Here is an 18,500-nt window from a genome sequence, read left to right as displayed (position 1 = left end):
TCCACAAGTTCCGCTCTCACCCAACTAGATTTTTCACTTTTAAAACGTTTAATTCCGGAATTACAAAACGGCGTAAGTAAGAATTTCAATTTTCGCAACCCAACCGCTACTTTCACTCTAGGACAGGACATGACAGCTCAATAAAGACTGCCCCGTTGTTTCTCAGCCCATAACCTTGACGATACAAATGCCAGTGTTACCAGTACCCTTTTTGAGCAAATCTTGTGAACAAATTCAAATATCAAGGTGCATAATCTGATTGTTTCTTGCACGCTTCATATACTAACTGCAATAGAGGATGTTATATTGTTTAAAACTCAGGTTGAAATTCAAAACCAGCGATATTTTTAGAGAAAATTGGCACAATTTCCATAATATTGTTCTCAATTAGGTATTTTTTATATGTTTTAGTATTGCATGGACACATGCTTTGTACTTAACATCGAATACTAATAGATTTGAAACAAAATGATTGGATGAAAAATTTACAAAGTTTTGATGCAAACAATAAAAAAACAATCAATTAAACAATCAATCTTTCTATTGATAACCGTTTCGTAAAATAAAACCAATCGTCTATCAATGTAGGATCCAAGTCTATGTGGGGCATTCCTATGGGCCAATAAATTATATTGCTGTTATTAGAAATAATGTGAAATTCATTGATTTTTTCCTTATTTTTATTTCAACGTTATATATTTCTTTGAAAATCCTTATTAGGTTACTGTGCTAATTTCAATATCATCCAAACCTTGGTCGAGATTTAATCAAAATTTGACCTGGCGTTGCGTGAGAACATCTCCAATCCTGTTCGAAATCCGCCTGTCTATAAGAATCACACAGTTATGTAATGGCACTACGTCCTCACTGGGACAGAGGCTGCTTCTCAGCTTAGCTATAGAGCAATTCCACCGAACATGACAATTTTTTTTTTAATTTAATTTTTGTATTTTTTGAATCGCCTGAAAATTTGCATACAGATTCTTTATGACCAAAAATGCCATCTTGCACCTTCAGACCGCCATTTTGAACCTCGCCTTATTTTTGAGAAGGGCGTATCGGAAAATGCATAGCAAATCTTTAAAAATCTGTAACTCGAAAACGGTTTGTCCGATCGATTTGAGATCTTCTACAAAGTTGTAGGTATTGCTTAGGACTATATGGAGAAAAATATGCACGGTAAAAAAAATTACAGATTATTTTTTATTTCAAAAACAAAATTTTAAAATCGATTTTCTCCAGAAACGCAGTTTTGATTTTTTTTTTATTTTTGGATATGTTTTAGGGGACAACTTATGTGATTTATTGCACAATGTTTCAAAATGGAAGAATTATGGAGAAAAAAGTTATGATTTTTTTTAAAAATTACAGATTTTGAAAAAAAAATCGAAATAGAGGAAAACAATAATTTTTTATGTGATTATTTGAAAGTACAGAAAAATTGCAATCGAAAAGTACTTAGGTAAATTTTTTCTAGGTTGCATCAATTTCGAGATATACTCATATTTATATAAAATTTTCAAATAAAAAAGAGTAAATTAGGCCCTTTTCAAACATATTTCGTGTTTCTCCATTCCTTTTGATTGAGTGAATCGTAGCTGAATTGTTTATTGTTTGATCAAAACCTATATACTAAAGTATTTAAAAAGTATGCACGGTAAAAAAATATAAACGAAATTTTCAAATGAAAATTTGAAGTTCATTGTTCTTAAGAACCGCAAAATTGATGTTTTTAATTTTTGGATATGTTTTGCAGCATATTGTTTGTAATTTCTTGCACAATGCCTCAAAACGGAAAGTTTTTGGATAAAAAATAAACTATTTAAAAATAAATAAAACAAATTTATGTAAAACGATATTTTTAGTGCGTTTAGTGGGAAAAACGTGTTTGTTCATCATACCTACTAACACAGGCAAAAGTGATGAAAACCCTTGTGGAGCCTGTTTAGTGGAATGCCTGTAAATATACAAAAAGATGAGTAGTACTGTTCCTATTAATTCTACTATTGTATCCTTCGACAGATACGCGTATTTCAACCTCAACTGTAAAGCCGTCTTCAGTGTTGTGTACTTGACTTGACTTGACTTGGTTTGTGTTGTTGAAATCAAAATAAAATTTTACGGAATGGAGAAACACGAAATATGTTTGAAAAGGGGCTATTTTTCTTTTTTTTATTTGAAAATTTTATATAAATATGAGTATATCTCGAAATTGATGCAACCTAGAAAAATATTACTTAAGTACTTTTCCATTGCAATTTTTCTGTACTTTCAAATAATCACCTAAAAAATTATTGTTTTCCTCTATTTCGATTTTTTTTTCAAAATCTGTAATTTTTAAAAAAAATCGCATGCATCGAATGCATTTTCTGTACTATCAAATAAACACATAAAAAAATATTGTTTTCCTCTATTTCGATTTTTTTCAAAATTTGTAATATTTTATAAAATTATAGCTTTTTTGTCCATAATTCTTCCATTATGAAACATTGTGCAATAAATCACATAAGTTGCCCCCTAAAACATGTCCAAAAATAATAAAAATCACAGATGCATTTTCATAGAAAATCGATTTTAATTTTTTTTATTAAAAAAATCTGTCATTATTTTTTACCGTGAATATTTTTTTCCAAATAGTCCTAAACAATACCTACCACAACCCCAAAATATATCCAAAAATTAAAAACATCAATGTTGCGGTTTTTAAGAACTACAGTCAAACCTCCATGAGTCGATATCTGAAGGGACCATCGACTCATGGAAATATCGAGTCGTGGAAACAAATGCCTTGGGAAGCTATTTGAGGGGACCATCATAGTAACCATGAAATTTTGCTTTCAGTATGGTTCCATGAGTCGATATCGAGTCATGAAACATCGACTCATGGAGGTTTCACTGTATTAGCTTCAAATTTTCATTTGAAAATTTCGTTTATATATTTTACCGTGCACTCTTTTTTCAATACTTAAGCATAAATGTTTTGATCAAACGATAAACGATTTAGCTACGATTCGCTCAATCAAAATAATTTTTTTTCTGGAATGGAGAAACACGAAATATGCTTGAAAAGGGCCTATTTTTCTTTTTTTATTATAAATATGAGTATATCTCGAAATTGATGCAACCTAGAAAAAATTTACCTAAGTACTTTTCGATTGCAATTTTTCTGTACTTTCAAATAATCACATAAAAAAATTATTGTTTTCCTCTATTTCGATTTTTTTTCAAAATCTGTATTTTTTTTTAAATATCATAACTTTTTTGTCCATAATTCTTCCATTTTGAAACATTGTGCAATAAATCACATAAGTTGTCCCCTAAAACATATCCAAAAATTAAAAAAAAATCAAAACTGCGTTTCTGGAGAAAATTGATTTTAAAATTTTGTTTTTGAAATAAAAAATAATCTGTATTTTTTTTACCGTGCATATTTTTCTCCATATAGTCCTAAGCAATACCTACAACTTTGTAGAAGATCTCAAATCGATCGGACAAATCGTTTTCGAGTTACAGATTTTTAAAGATTTGCCATGCATTTCCCGATACGCCATTCTCAAAAATAAGGCGAGGTTCAAAATGGCGGTCTGATAGTGCATAATGGCATTTTTGGTCATAAAGAATCTGTATGCAAATTTTCAGGCAATTCAAAAGATACAAAAATAATCGGGTTTGCGAAACGGCGTGGAACCGCTATATAGCGTTCAATGAGCACTTCCACAGTTATCAACTGAGAGCTAGCTTGCTTTACCATTGCCATTTTCACATTCGTATATCACGTATATGGCAAAGAAAGCTCTCAGTTAATAACTGTGGAAGTGCTCATAAGAGCACTAAGCTGAGTAGCCGGCTCTGTCCTAGTGGGGACGTCAATGCCAAGAAGAAGAAGAAGAAGAATATCATGTGGCAGTTATGATAATACTCTATACCCAGGGAAGTCAAGGAAATTTCCATTAAGAAAATATCCTGGACCGACCGGTAATCGAACCCAGACACCTTCATCGTGACTTTGCTTGGTAGCCACGAACTCTAATCACTCGGCTAAGAAAGGCCTCGTTCGAAGTGACTATTTTCACCTATTTTTACAGGGATCGGGACAAATTCATGCTTGTACAAAAAATGACGACCATAATGCACAACTAAAGTTTATTTATCAATAATCTGTTATCATCGTTTTGAATCAGCTCCTAAACATTGTTGTGTTAATATTCCATCGCCAAGTCACATTTCATGTAAACTAGGGCACCGGTACGAACTGCGTTTGGTACCAGCTTCCAACTTTTTGCATCCAATCCGAAGGAGGCGTTTTATTCCCATTGCCGTAGTTTTGCGGTAAGGCCACAGCCATCGTCAAAAACACCACGATGAAAACCACCAAAAATAGACTTGATATTATTTTTGATAACATTGCAGTATGATAAAACGTGAAAAACTATCCAATCCCAAGCAGTGGATAAGTAACAAATGCAGTGAGCTAGAGCTATCGAGCGTCAAATTCGCTTTTTATTTGTAACGATATTTGCATCCACAATCGATATTCATGGTTGATTCGATTGATTATTGGAAACTTTCACGCCTTTTTACAAACAATAAATCATGAACGGATTATAGAATCCAAGGTTTTTATTCAGTTGTGTTCGATATGTAGGACAATTCAGGTTCAAATATCTGATGCTCTATGCTCAAAGTTAACGTATTTGTAAACAGTAGTTTCGAAACTTCCGTCAGCAGAAAGAATCTGTGTACGCACAGCACGATCGAACAATGCGCAATGCGAATGTACCATGGCCCCACAGTTATGGATCAAATAGTGTGGAGTCCAACCTATAAAATTCAATAAAACGACATGGAAAACGTAAAATTGTAATTTAAAAGCACGAATCGAATCGTTTCAAATTGGAACTTCGGTTAGTAAACTGTTTTGAGTGTAATATTTACATAGGATTGCATAAAAATTAAAAATTGTGTCGGTTCCTGAAAACCATATTATGGATCAATTTTCATATTATGGATCAAATTGTGACATATTACGGATCAGTGTGCAAAATCAAGAGATTTTCAACTCATTGCATCTGTATTGCATGGTATGGCGAAATTTGACAATGTGTCATATATTACTGCAAACAATAGCAGTGTTAGAGCTAGAAACAAGGGTAAAATGTCCTTTTTATTGTGATACTGCATTGTAGTAACTGAGACATGAACTGTTTTCACTCCACACCAAGTTTTCCACCCATTTTTGTCTGCTAAAAAAGAAATTTACAAACCTTGATGTTTTATTAGTTTTATCCTTAGTGCTATTGTCTGAAAATAACGAATCCAATGAATAAAATAGCAGAAATCTACATTCTGTGGGAGTGATCCATAACCGTGGTAAACAATCATTTCCTAGTCCATATTATGGATCAATAGTTAGAAGTGCTAATATGCGGTATTTTGAATAAAAATTCAAGTAAAATGTTTTCCAAAGATGAATTCATACTAAATCAAAGCGAACGAGCATAAAACATGCTATAATATTTGAATTTTACTACCTGTGGGAGCTAATGAATGCTGACTGCACTTCTTATAGAAAACGACCATATAATGATAGCTGTGTGGTACCAACTAAACATTTGTCAAATACACCGTTATTTAGCGGTTGGATGTTGAACTTAACATTACAAATGGTAGAAGACAAATAGTATAACATGCGAAAAATATGTTTTACGTCAACGTTTATGTTTTGAGCGAGTTATACGATGTTGAATGCCAAAGTGATCCGTCACTGTGGGTGATCCGTAACTGTGTGGGCATGGTAGTATAATGTCTTTATTTAAAAAGTAGGACACATTCTGTGTTTGGTTAAAAATTAAGGGATTTCCCTCTTAATCTATAAAATGGCTAAGAGGTCAACTGATGTGATAGACTCGGTACGGTGCAAAGCCCACTCGTACCAATCCGAAATATTGCTTCAGTTTGTTTCAGTCACTCAACAATACTTTACAAGTTAACAAGTCGTTTGCAGAACACCACCATAATGGTTCAAAGATTTGCACTTGGATTATGCATTTTGCTTGTAGTGTTGTTAGTGCAATCACTTGAGGCGGTTCGATTCGGTGGAAGCGGCGTACGCACAGCTGATCCTGCGGTCTTTGAGGAAGAATACGGAACCGATTCACCATATTATGATACCACGACATACCAACCAGCAGACGTGGACAACGGAGACTACATTCCGCCGATGACAACTGCAGCCAGCGCAGTGATAACCAGCACCAAGAAGATTTCGTTCTTCCAAAAATATTTTGGGTGGCTAAAATTTTGGTAATGCAAAAGAAAAACAATCAATTTGTATGTTATGTTTCAACAAGACAAATAATTTTAATGCTAATTTTGGTAGTTACAATAAAGATATATACCCATTATTGAACATGTATAGCGTATAACAATCGTAGTGTGATATTCTTAGGGTCATCAGTTATTATTAATAATTAAAATCACTATGTTTTCCAATTATACAAAGTAGCACTCACTCTATATTTCTCGCTTTTACTCCACACCGCCATCTTCGAATCCGAAACCACCAAACCGCTCTCAGTTCATACTCAAATCCGAATACCACATCCTCCCCTTTAATAATAGCATAAATTAGCATGGATAACATTATAATGGTTTACAATATTGATTATCATTACAAAATCTTATTGTTCACAGCATTGAGATATCTTTGCGGCTTCTTGATCTTCCTAGCGTCTCTGCGTTTGGATAAGGGCTGTTCATTATCATTAATCGCAATAGGGTCCTAAAGTCCTGTCCCAATTTTGATACCAAACCCTTATGTTTAGGCTAAAAACACATGTTTTTTTTAATTGTTTTTGTGATTTTGTCACACCCCTTGGTCTAAACTCATATTTTTGGGTATATTTTGTTTTCCGTGTCCCTTCCAAACAACCCCACACTCTGAAATAATATCAAACGTAAAAAGTTTAAATATGAAACTGTTTTGTACTTTATCAAATATAAACATAGGTCAGTTTAACAGTTAAACTTATTCGGTATAACAATTTAAACTAGGCGTGAATAACCGGCGACAATTTTTATCAGTGTATTCGCCTTCGAGTTGATCAGCCGCGCGCGGATGTAAACATGCAGATTCGTTTTCAAACGTTTTCCCGAAACGCTCCTAAAACAGTTCGGTTCCGACGATCTGGCCATCCCAGGACATTGTTTATTTAATTTAATTTAAAACTAGATCAGCAACAGCATAAGGGCACCGTACTGGCTGTCGATTCATCCTTGTCCCGACCGGCAGGAAACGTCCTCGATCAAAGCAGAATCTACCTCGTCCAGCAGTGCCACTTCAACAGCGGCATCCAGACATCAAGTTAGAATCGGTAATTAGGATTAAATAACTGTCCGCGGCATGCTACAAACTCGTCATCATAAAGACAACCAACAAGCTACTGCAATCTGCCAAGAATTCCGATCTCAAAGACGTGGTAATAAGTTCGGCACTGTCTAGAGACCTTCGTCATCGGGATCTCCGCGAACAGCTACAATCATCGAAGCTTGTTCCTCGAGAAATTCAGCCTGAAGCACCAGATTATTGTTGTACGGCAACAGAGTGCGGCACTTAAGCCGGATCAGGATGCATTCTCGACCAAGACGGAGAAGGTGGCCACAGCATCGAAGTGTCAACAGAGGTGGCGGACGAAAACTGGAAGCAGTCGATGCATTTCGCACTGATCGCATACCACCATTGCCAAATACGCCCAGTACCTGACATCCAGATTTCTCGACAAAATCGAGGTAAGATTTTAGGATGTTTTCCTTTAAATGATAATAATTAGTATGAAGAAGCTTTCTATTATATTCCGATGGAATTGTTACTATCATTTCCTTTCAACCAATCCCGTTGATCGTTTTACTTAATGGCTTGGTCTTTATTTTAAAGCTAGTTTCCAAACAGTTTCTTTTTTCAGTAAAAGTTTTTTCCCTTTTTCTCCTCTTGTATGAATCTACAGAGATGCCTTTAAAGATTCTTGCGACTATTCCACATGTTCTTAGGGAAATTTCTACACGGAATGTTCAAAGAAATACGTCAAGAATTATTCTAGTCATTTTCTTCAAGAATACTCTCAGGAACTATTCTACGGATCTCTGCAGCATTAGGGTAGGGTGGTGCAAGATGAACACCTTAAGGTTAAACCGATTTTTACTGTATGTGACCAATAATTTTTATTTCAAATGACATGGAATCATTTACATAAACATGTTTTCTATCATCCATAAACATAACGGGTTAAAAAAATAAATAAAGATTTAATTGTATAAAATGACTAAACAAAATAGATGTTTATCAGTTGGCTTAAATACACTACGGGGCAAGATGAGCACCCCTTCGGGACAAGGAGAGCACTCTCTTAAATTACATATTTTAATTACCAATAATTTATCATTCACAAGCATTGTGTATTTTGCATCAACCTTCTTCTTCTTCTTTCTGGCATTACGTCCCAACTGGGACAAAGCCTGCTTCTCAGATTAGTGTTCTTATGAGCACTTCCACAGTTATTAACTGAGAGCTTTCTTTGCCGATTGACCATTTTTGCATGTGTATATCATGTGGCAGGTACGAAGATACTTTATGCCCTGGGAATCGAGAAAATTTCCATTACGAAAAGATCCTCGACCAGCGGGATTCGAACCCACGACCTTCAGCATGGTCATGCTGAATAGCTGCGCATTTACCGCTACGGCTATCTGGGCCCCTGATGCATCAACCTATGCATTTCAAATTTTGTTCGGGCAGAAAATTCTTGAATCCATTCTCAATTTTGAGATATAAATGCATTACTTGTTTTATTTTACTAGAAATTGAAGCAAAAGATGGGAAACGTCTATATAATAACTCAATTTTATGAATACAAACTAACCAACGAATGTAATAGAGCTAAGGCGTCTACTCCAAGCATTACTAAGCATATTTGAATTATTTCGTAATAATTTCTCTATTTCCATAAGGGGTGCTAATCTTGCCCCGACTTATAAAAATAACTTTAACCAAGTAAAGCACTGAGAATCAGAAATTTGGTCAAAATATTGTTAGACGATAAAATTGTTATTGTGTTCTGGTAATTTGTTATAATAAAATTCAATATCTTCACAAATTATGATAATTTACCCATCTTTTCAAATTCTCTTTATTTCTAATAACTTTTATCAAGGATGGTAGTTGGATGAACCTCAATTTAACAGTGTATAACGTTTTTTTTTAATGAAATTCATTCAAATTGTCTCGAAAGTGAGGGGTTCTCATCTTACCCCGTCCCCCTTCTAGGGATTTCTCTAAAATTCTTGCACGTGTTTGTTCAGAAATTTCTCCAGTGATTTTTCAAAATATACTTAGAGAAAGTTAACCAGATTTTCTACAAGAAATTCTTCAGCACATCAACCTTATATAATTTCCAAAGGAATAACTCTCATAACTTTCAATGGTAGTATCCCAGTGTTCCCTTCAGTTTTTTTTTCAGTTATTGTTCTACGCAAGCCTGCCCAAGGGATCGTTCAAATATTACGTAACGCATTAGGGGGAGGGAGGGGGTCTTACATAGCGTTACGGTCCATACAAAAATTTAAAATTTCCCATACAAAGCCTGTTACGTGGGGGAGGGAGGGGGTCTAATATTGCCAAATTTTGCGTTACATAATATTTGAATGAACCTCAACGTACGGCCCGCGCCTTCATTTTGTGTGGCCCGCGAAGATTTCTCAAAAAATTTCTCCATGTTTTCTTCATGGTTTCAACCTGTCTTAAGCTTCAGCAATGCTCCGTCGAATCCCTTGAAGAATTACTGGTGGAATCCTTGGAGGAATGCCTTTTGGAATTGTTTGAGGAATTTATGGTGGAATCCCTAAAGTAAAGAATGAAAAAAATTCTCATTGAATACTTCAAGGCATTCTTGGGAGTCCCTCACGGAAATATTGATCCTTTTCCTGAAGAAGTTTGTAGTGGACTCTATGTTGAAACTGCAGGAGAAATTTCTGGGGAATTCCTCCTGTGTAATGCCTGAAAAAGTTTCTGATTAAAATCCCTAGAAGAACAAAAGGTAGAATCTAAAAAAAAAAAATGATTAAATAAATAAATAAATAAAATGATGGAATAATCGACGAAACTTTTGATAAAGTCTCTGAAGGAATTTAAGGTGGTGTCCCTATGAAAAAATGGGGTAAAGTCCTTATAGAAATTGCATAGATATTTTGATTGAATCCCTAGAAGAATTAAATTTTCCTGATTAATCCTATGGATGAATTCTTGGATACTTGGAGATACTTTTGTCATTCCTGGTAAAACCCCTGATAAAAACTAGTGGATTCTGTAAAAGTATTTCTAAGAAAATCCCTTTAGGAATCTTAGGTGAAATCACTTGAGGTTTTCCTCGTAAATCCTTGGATGTTTTTTGTGAGATAACTTCCTGGAGGAATTGCTGGTGAATTTGCTGGTGGAATACCTGATTGAATTCTTGGAAGAACTCCTGGTGATATTTCTAGACAAATTCTGGTTGGAAAGCCTGTATGAATTTGTGGATTTTTTTAAATGAATATCTGTAGGATTTTTATGGAACCTTTGGAGGAATTCCTGGTGAAATTTTTGGTGGCATTCCTGGTAGAATTTCTGAAGGTATGCCTGGTGGAATTTCTAGAGCAAATCTTGGTGGAATTCCCGGAGGTAATCCAAAAAAATATTGAATGTTTTCTTGGTGTAATTACTGGACAAAGTTCTAAAAGGTTTTCTGGTGAAAAACCTAGAGGAATCCTCACTGATTTTCCTGCAGGAATCCCTAATGGAATTGCTGGAGTAATCCCTGGTGAAATATATTGAGGAAATCCTGAGAAATTCGTGGTGGAATTCATGGAGGAATTTTCGGAGGTATTCCTGTTGGAATTCCTTAAAAAATGCCTGGTGAAAATTCTAGAGGAATTTCTGATAAGATTTCTGGTGAAATTCCTAGAGATATTTCTGATAGAAATCCTAGAGGAATTTCTGGAGGAACTCCTGGAAGTAATCCTAAAAAATCTTGAAGGTTTCTTGAGGTAATTCCTGGGCAAAGTGCTTGAGCGTTTGTTGGTGATAGCCCTGGAGGATCCCTGGTGAAATCTATTGAGAAACTCCTTGAGGAATTCCTGAGAAAATATCTGCGCAAACTTTCGCTAATTTTTGGAGAAATTCTTGGTAGAATTTCTGGAGGTATTCCTGTTGGAATTCCTGATGGAAATCCTGGAGGAATTTCTGGAGAAATTCCCGATGGAATTCCTGGTAGGATTTCTGAAGGATTGTCGTTATTGAACAAAGATCTTGAAGGTTTTTTGGTAAAATCCCTAGAAGAATCCTCAATAATTTTCCTGCAGGAAACCCTGAAAAAAATGCTGGGGAAATCCCTGGTGAAATCTATTGAGAAACTTCTTGAGGAATTCCATAGAAAATATCTGCGTAAACTTTCGTAATTTATTGGAGAAATTCTTCCTGGTGGAATTTTTGGACGGATTCCTGGTGAAATTCCTGGAGAAACTTCTGGTTGAATTTCTGGATGAATTCCAGGTTAAATTCTTGAAGGAATTCCTGGTGAGATTTCTGGAAAATTCTGGGTTGAATTCCTGTATGAATTTGTAGAATTTTTGCAGATTTTTAATGGAATCTATGGAGGAATTCCTGGAGGTATTCCTGGTGGAATTGGTGGAATTTATGGTAGAATCTCTGAAGGAATTTCTGGTGGAATTTCTAGAATTAATCCTGTTGGGATTCCCGGAGGTAATACAAAAAATCGTGAAGGTTTTCTTGGTGTAATTACTACACAAAGTTCTTAAAGGTTTTTTTTTTGTGAAATACCTAGAGAAATTCTTCATGATTTTCCTGCAAGAATTCCTGATGGAATTGCTGGAGAAATCCTTGGTGAAATCTATTGAGGAAATCCTGAGAAAATATCTGCGCAAACTTTCGTTAATTTTTGGAGAAATTCTTAGTGGAATTTCTGGAGGTGTTCCTGTTAGAATTCCTGGAGAAATTCCCGATGGAAATCCTGGAGGAATTTCTGGAGAAATCCCCGATGAAGTAGGATTTCTGAAGAAATGTAATTACTGAATAAAGTTCTTGAATGTTTTTTGGTGAAATTCCTAAAAGAATCCTCAATGATTTTCCTGCTGAAAACCCTGAAAAAATTGCTGGGGAAATCCCTGGTGAAATCTATTGAGAAACTTCTTGAGAAATTCCTGAGAAAATATCTGTGTAAACTTTCGTAAATTTTTAGAGAAATTCTTGGAGGAGTTCCTGGAAAAAATCTTGTAGTAATTACTGGAGAAATTCCTGGTGAAATTCCTGGAGGAACTCCTTGGCTTATATTATTGGGGAATCATTACACAATCATGGATGGTTTGTCCATATCATGTGTATTTCTCCCCGATAAGCCACACACATGATCATTATTTATGAACTGCGTTTTTATCTTTTAGCCGTTTGTTATTTTACATACAAAGGTATCGACCGTGATGATTTTATTTTGAAATTGTTTATCGGCATATCGGTCTATTTTGCTCGAAGTAAGAGGGAGCATGGAGAAGAAAGCAATGAATACTAGATGGATAGGTACCGTAAGGGAACGGCGAGAGAAATTGGATTAGGGTAGGTGTACCAGTTATGGACATAGTGGTTCCCTATTTCGCCATACGTAATAACTTTAAAGTCAGAAAATTTTGAAAATTTTTATGTGTCGTAGTAGTTAGATTTAAGATATATCTTGATGTTAAAACATTCAAAAAGATACAAAATGTGAAGCTTATCAAAATTTCACATATGGCCAAATAGGGAACCACTATGGCCATAACTGGTACACCTACCCTAGATGTTGAAGAGGGCATACCATATGAAACAGTATTAAGGTACAGTGGGGGAAGTGTATCAGTGGGGTAAGTGGATCATTTGTCAATATAAAGCATAAATACTTGAACATGTTGAAAGTTTTCGCACCATTGCTTCTTTTTAGGTTATATTCTTACACCCACACTGATACTATTGCAAAACTGGTACTACACGTACACTAACACAAGCAAACTTGTTAGCTGCAAAAAGTAATTTATTTGAAAATTGTTTTCCATCAATCAAAAATCCATTGTATCTTTGTCTAAAATCAAATTCTATTATTTTTTTCGACACATGGTAAGCATTTCAGTTCTAATTGAATGATTCACAATGAAAAATATGTAATTTATGTAAATAAATACAAATATATTGGACATGGTACACTTACCCCTACTTTTTAATGGGGTGGGGTAAGTGGATCAAGAATAATTATCATCTATTGGCAGACTGCTTACGTGAATTTTAATAAGCTTTAATATCCGACAATGTTGTTTTCCTTTATTTTGTTCCGTTCCCAGCTTGAATTTGTCAAATTGACAATAGAAAATTTGAATTAATCAACCTAAAAGCTTTTTTAACCTTTCTGGTATAAAAAAAATATAAAAACGAATAATAATTTCAAAATATACACGAAACTTTTTGTGGTTTATCTAAGCTTAGTTGTAAAAAATCAAAATATACTAATTTTCCAATCGAAAGCATAGTATCGTACCTTATTTGACCATATAAATTGTTCTAGACAGATGATACACATATATTCATAAATAAAATAGAAGGATTTCAGTTTGGTATTCAAAAATAAATGTAACTAATATTTTAAACCAAGAGTGTTTTTCGAAAATATCGTTAGGAATAATCCTACAATACTTCTGTTTAACTTATGCGTATAAATGGATGAATTTTCTCCAAATTTTTCTAGTTACAATGTTTTTTTTTTTTGTTTAAATTAGTATGAACTAATACATACATACCTTTTATTATATCTTGATTAAATAAAGATATTTTTTAATTTTAAAGTATTAAAATGTAACATTACTAGCACTAATAACAAAAACGAGGGTAATATAATTCTTATTAAACATAATCACACTACATTTGTTTCGAGAACAGATTTTTTTTAATGATGATCCACTTACCCCACCATGGTGAGGCAAGTGGATCATTTGGCGCAAATTTTTAAGTCTCCCATACTCAATACATAACAATCAGAAAAATCGAAATAAATGACGATTTGAAGTATAATAGTCCCTTATTTGTTATCCACAGAAAAAAGTTTGAGTTACATTATTCACGTTAGCTGTACATAACAATGAAGTTAACTATTGATTTTTCTGTATCCACTTACCCCACGGTACCTTACTTGAAACGTCACTTCCTTGTGGCTAACGTCCCCTATGGGAACGGCTTGGGTGTGTTTTGAGAATGACACTACCAAGACAGCCAAAAGGAAGGAGGTCTCAAGCGCCCTAATACTGTTTGGCGATCAAGCAGTTTCTATCGATCGATGGCTTATATTATTGGGGAATCAATTTTCTGGTGATATACCTAGAGGAATTCTCAATGATTTTCCTGCAGGAATCCCTGATGGAATTTCTGGAGAAATCTCCCTGGGCTTGGGATTATATTTTCCAGGGAGCGATGAATTTTGATAATTGATCGCTGTTGTTAGTAGTTTTGATTAGATGTTGGGTGAATTTCAAAGCAATGGCAACCTTTTTATTACAAAATTTAGATTTTATCTTCTGACCTAAAAATTCTGGTTAAACTACTGTACTATGCAGTTGGGCTGCACTAGGCTATCACTCATCAAAATTACTTTCACTTCGGGAAAATATAATTTCAAACTGGCGAGAAGATTACGAACTGAGGGTGGGTTAGGAGCACAATCAGACCCTTGAATGTGCAATGTGGGGTAGTAATTGGGAATGCCATTGACGGTTTGTAATCTTCTACGAGGTTTTCGAAAACCAACAGGGCGCGTGCACCGGGTTGCGGATAGGAGCAAAGGGAGATCAATAGCATCTACCTAAAATAATAGAGCAAAAAGCCGTTCCATGATTAGGTAATGTTTAGCGATCTTCTATGGTGTTCTAGTACTATAAAATTCTTCACTCACTGGGAATTTTGGCCTTGATAATATCAATAGTGATAAAAACATAAAATAATACCTAACCTAAGTACAATGTAGCTTCAATGTAGTAATAAATGAAATAAAATCAATTTTCTATACTTGACAAGGTTTTGAAGACAATCAATGAGTGAAAGAACTACCTATTAGAAAAGCCACATCAGCTAAGGCTATACATATACAAATGTTGGTCATAGGGTCATGGCGAGCATTCGGTATGTAGTCTATGACTGATTCTTATCTAATAGGGGCACTAGAAGACCACGCGGACAATTTCGAAACAAACTATTTTTATACATCGGTCTTACGATCCGAAAGGCTCAGCTATGCTGCAAAGTCATTTTAAAAGCTATTCATTACTACTGTCTAATTGTTTATAATTCTAACAAAACTACATAATTAACTCATTACTAATCACTGTTCCTATATTCTCTTTTTCTCTCCTTCTTATCTGTTGCATGATTATGATCATCACTAATATAATGCATGAGCATGCACAATAAGAATAATTTCAGGATTGAAAGCAGTACATGGATACCTGGATAGAATAGCTTCGAAAAGGGTGCTCAAAATATAATATTTCTGATCAGGGAAGTATTATTATAAAGGGTATGTAAAATTTTTCCATTATTAACACTTAGATCACACAAACAAATGAACTAATAATATCAAATATTTTTATATAAATCAGCATCGTCAATCAGTGCAAAAACAGATAAAGTTTGTAAAGTTATCACCATCGATTGAATTGCGCTCTGTATAGTAATGTTCAATCAGTATCAAAATCTCCTAAAGCGTCGCATTGTGCCATCAGCAGCCCTTAGCATCACTCTCATATTGTTATTATTTTGTTGTTTATAAAATTTCTAGAAAGCGATCAGCATATTCTTTTTTACTTGTACAATGGCCGATCTATTTGGAATTTTAATAAGTCAAATCTAACTTCAAAACTCAAATTAAATTGCTTTCAGCACATTTACATTTTGCAGCATTAATCGGATTACTGTGTCAAGTCTTCTCCATTCCCTATACCCTACCCCAACCCTTCTTATCCTTTCCGATGGTGTTCAAGTGGTCCGCATAGACTATTACGGCCATTACCTATCCCTTCCCCCGGCTTTGGACTGACTTGCGCTCTCATTGCCCCACCAAACGCTGCAAAATGAAAATGAAAAATGAATCCCTGATGGAATTTCTGGAGAAATCTCTGGTGAAATCTATTGAGGAAATCCTGAGAAAATATCAGCGCAAACTTTCGTTAAATTTTGGAAAAATTCTTGGTGGAATTTCTTGATGTTTTCCTATTAGAGTTCCTGGAGAAATTCCCGATGGAAATACTGTAGGAATTTCTGGAGAAATTCCCGAAGGATTTTTTTGGTAGGATTTCTGAAGGAAAATAATTACTGAACAAAGTTCTTGAAGGTTTTTTAGTGAAATCCCTAGAAGAATCCTCAATGATTTTCCTGCAGGAATCGCTGAATAAATTACTGGAGAAATCCCTGGTGAAATCTATTGAGAAGCTTCTTGAGGAATTCCTGAGAAAATATATGCGTGAACTTTCGTAAATTTTTGGAGAAATTCTTGGAATAATTCCTGGAAGAAATCTTGTAATAATTACTGGAGGAATTCCTAGTGGAATTTTTGGACGAATTCCTGGTGAAATTCATGGAGAAACTCCTGGTTGAATTTGTGGAAGAATTCCAGGTTGATATCTTGAAGGAATTCCTGGTGAAATTTCTGGAAAAATTATGGGTATCCTGTATGAATTTGTAGAATTTTTGCAGATTTTTTTGGAATCTATGGAGGAATTCCCGGAGATATTCCTGGTGGAATTCCTGAGATAATTTTGGTGGAAATCCTGGTGGAATTTATGGTAGAATCTCTGAAGGAATTTCTAAAGCAAATTCTGGTGGGATTCCCGGAGGTAATAATATAAATGGTTTTCTTGTTGTAATGACTGGACAAAGTTTTTAAAGGTTTTTTTTTGGTGAAATCCTTAGATCCCTCAATGATTTTCTTGGAGGAATCCCTGAATAAATTTCTAGAGAAATCCCTGGTGAAATCTATTGACAAACTCCTTGAGGAATTCCTAAGAAAATATTTGCGAAATTTTCTTTTAGAAATTCTTGGTGGAATTTCTGTAAAAATTCTTGTAATAATTCCTAGAGGAATTTCTGGAGGAACACCTGTTGGAATGCCTGAAGACATTCGTAGTGAAAATCGTGAAGTAATCTCGGAGGAAAACCCGATTGAGTTCATAAAGGAATCCCGGTGAAGTTTATGAAGGAATCCCGGTTAAATTCCTCGAGGAAATTCTTTGAGGAGTTCCGGACAAAACTTCTGGGAGAATCCTGGAGGATACCCTGGACGAATCTCGGATAAATTCCTGGAAGAATTCTGGAGAAAATCCTGGGAAAATCTCGGGGGAATTCTTGGAGGAGTCCCGGGCAAAATTCCTGAAGGAATCCCGCACAAACCCGGAGAATTTCCTGGAGGAATCCCGGAAGAAATATCATTAGAGAAATGCCTGATCGGATTAGGGTAGAGCGGAGCACTTTAATTTAATTTGAATTATTTCGAAATAATTTTCTAATTTCCATGAGAGGTGCTTATATTGCACAACTTGTAAAAATTACTTGAAATCTGTTGGGATTTTTTGATAATTTTTTACTTTATAATATATAAAGTTTATATATTTAGTAAAAGAATCTCCAAAAAGCTTGAAATATATGCAGAGAAACAGAAATATGACCAAAGTATTGTTAGTCAACAAAAGTCTTATTTGGTTCTTGTCATTTGTTATAATTAAATTAAATGGTTTCACAAGTTATGATAATGGTAATGATAATTTACCCATATTTTCAAGGATTCTTATGATTTCTTATTATTTTGATTTCATATAACTTTTACCAAGGATAGTAGTTGGACGAACTTCAATTAACCGGTATAAGACGTTGCTTTAATAATATTTATTCAATCAGACTCAAAATTGAGGGGTGCTCATCCTGTCCTACCCTATTTGAAAAATATTTTAAAAACCCTATCTTCTATTTTTTATTCCTTATTTTTTCCTTTAACACGCTCAGTCGCTACCAACCCTGGACCATCCAGTTTTTCTACGGGATGAACGGGACAAGCAGGCTGGCTTCGATTCGGAATCGTCAACGGCGGTGGATCCGGAAATGGCAAGCGAAAGAAGTGCAAAACCATGGAATCCAGCATAAAATGCTACGCTTGGAAACGAACGATAACTTCCGATGAACGCAAGTGAAAAACCCAACGGTGACCCAACTACAGGAATTACGGAAGCTGCCGTTGTATCCGCGGCCAATATGCTCTTGTATGTGGGTCATATGATCCTGGGTATCAACACGGTGCAGTTGTACATGAAGGCACCGAGATGCAGGACTTCCGGCCAGCAGGAAAACAACAATTTGTGCTCAGTCAACATCAAAATCTGGTCAAGCGAATGGGAGTGGT

The 18,500-nt window shown here is 34.9% G+C and overlaps 1 long non-coding RNA gene across 1 annotated transcript; it reads left to right on the top strand.

The window, feature by feature from the left end:
- Window positions 1-6,937: 6,937 nt before the first annotated feature.
- On the top strand, window positions 6,938-18,278 carry LOC110675702. Its single transcript, XR_002499726.1, has 2 exons — window positions 6,938-7,788; window positions 18,107-18,278. It is a non-coding gene; the product is annotated as an uncharacterized LOC110675702 (long non-coding RNA).
- The last annotated feature ends 222 nt before the right edge of the window (window positions 18,279-18,500 follow it).

The sequence above is a fragment of the Aedes aegypti genome, chromosome 2 (assembly GCF_002204515.2).
Source record: "Aedes aegypti strain LVP_AGWG chromosome 2, AaegL5.0 Primary Assembly, whole genome shotgun sequence".
Taxonomy (NCBI): Eukaryota; Metazoa; Arthropoda; class Insecta; order Diptera; family Culicidae; genus Aedes; species Aedes aegypti.
Note: the sequence above shows the minus strand (reverse complement) of the source record. Positions and strands in the feature narration are given on the sequence as shown.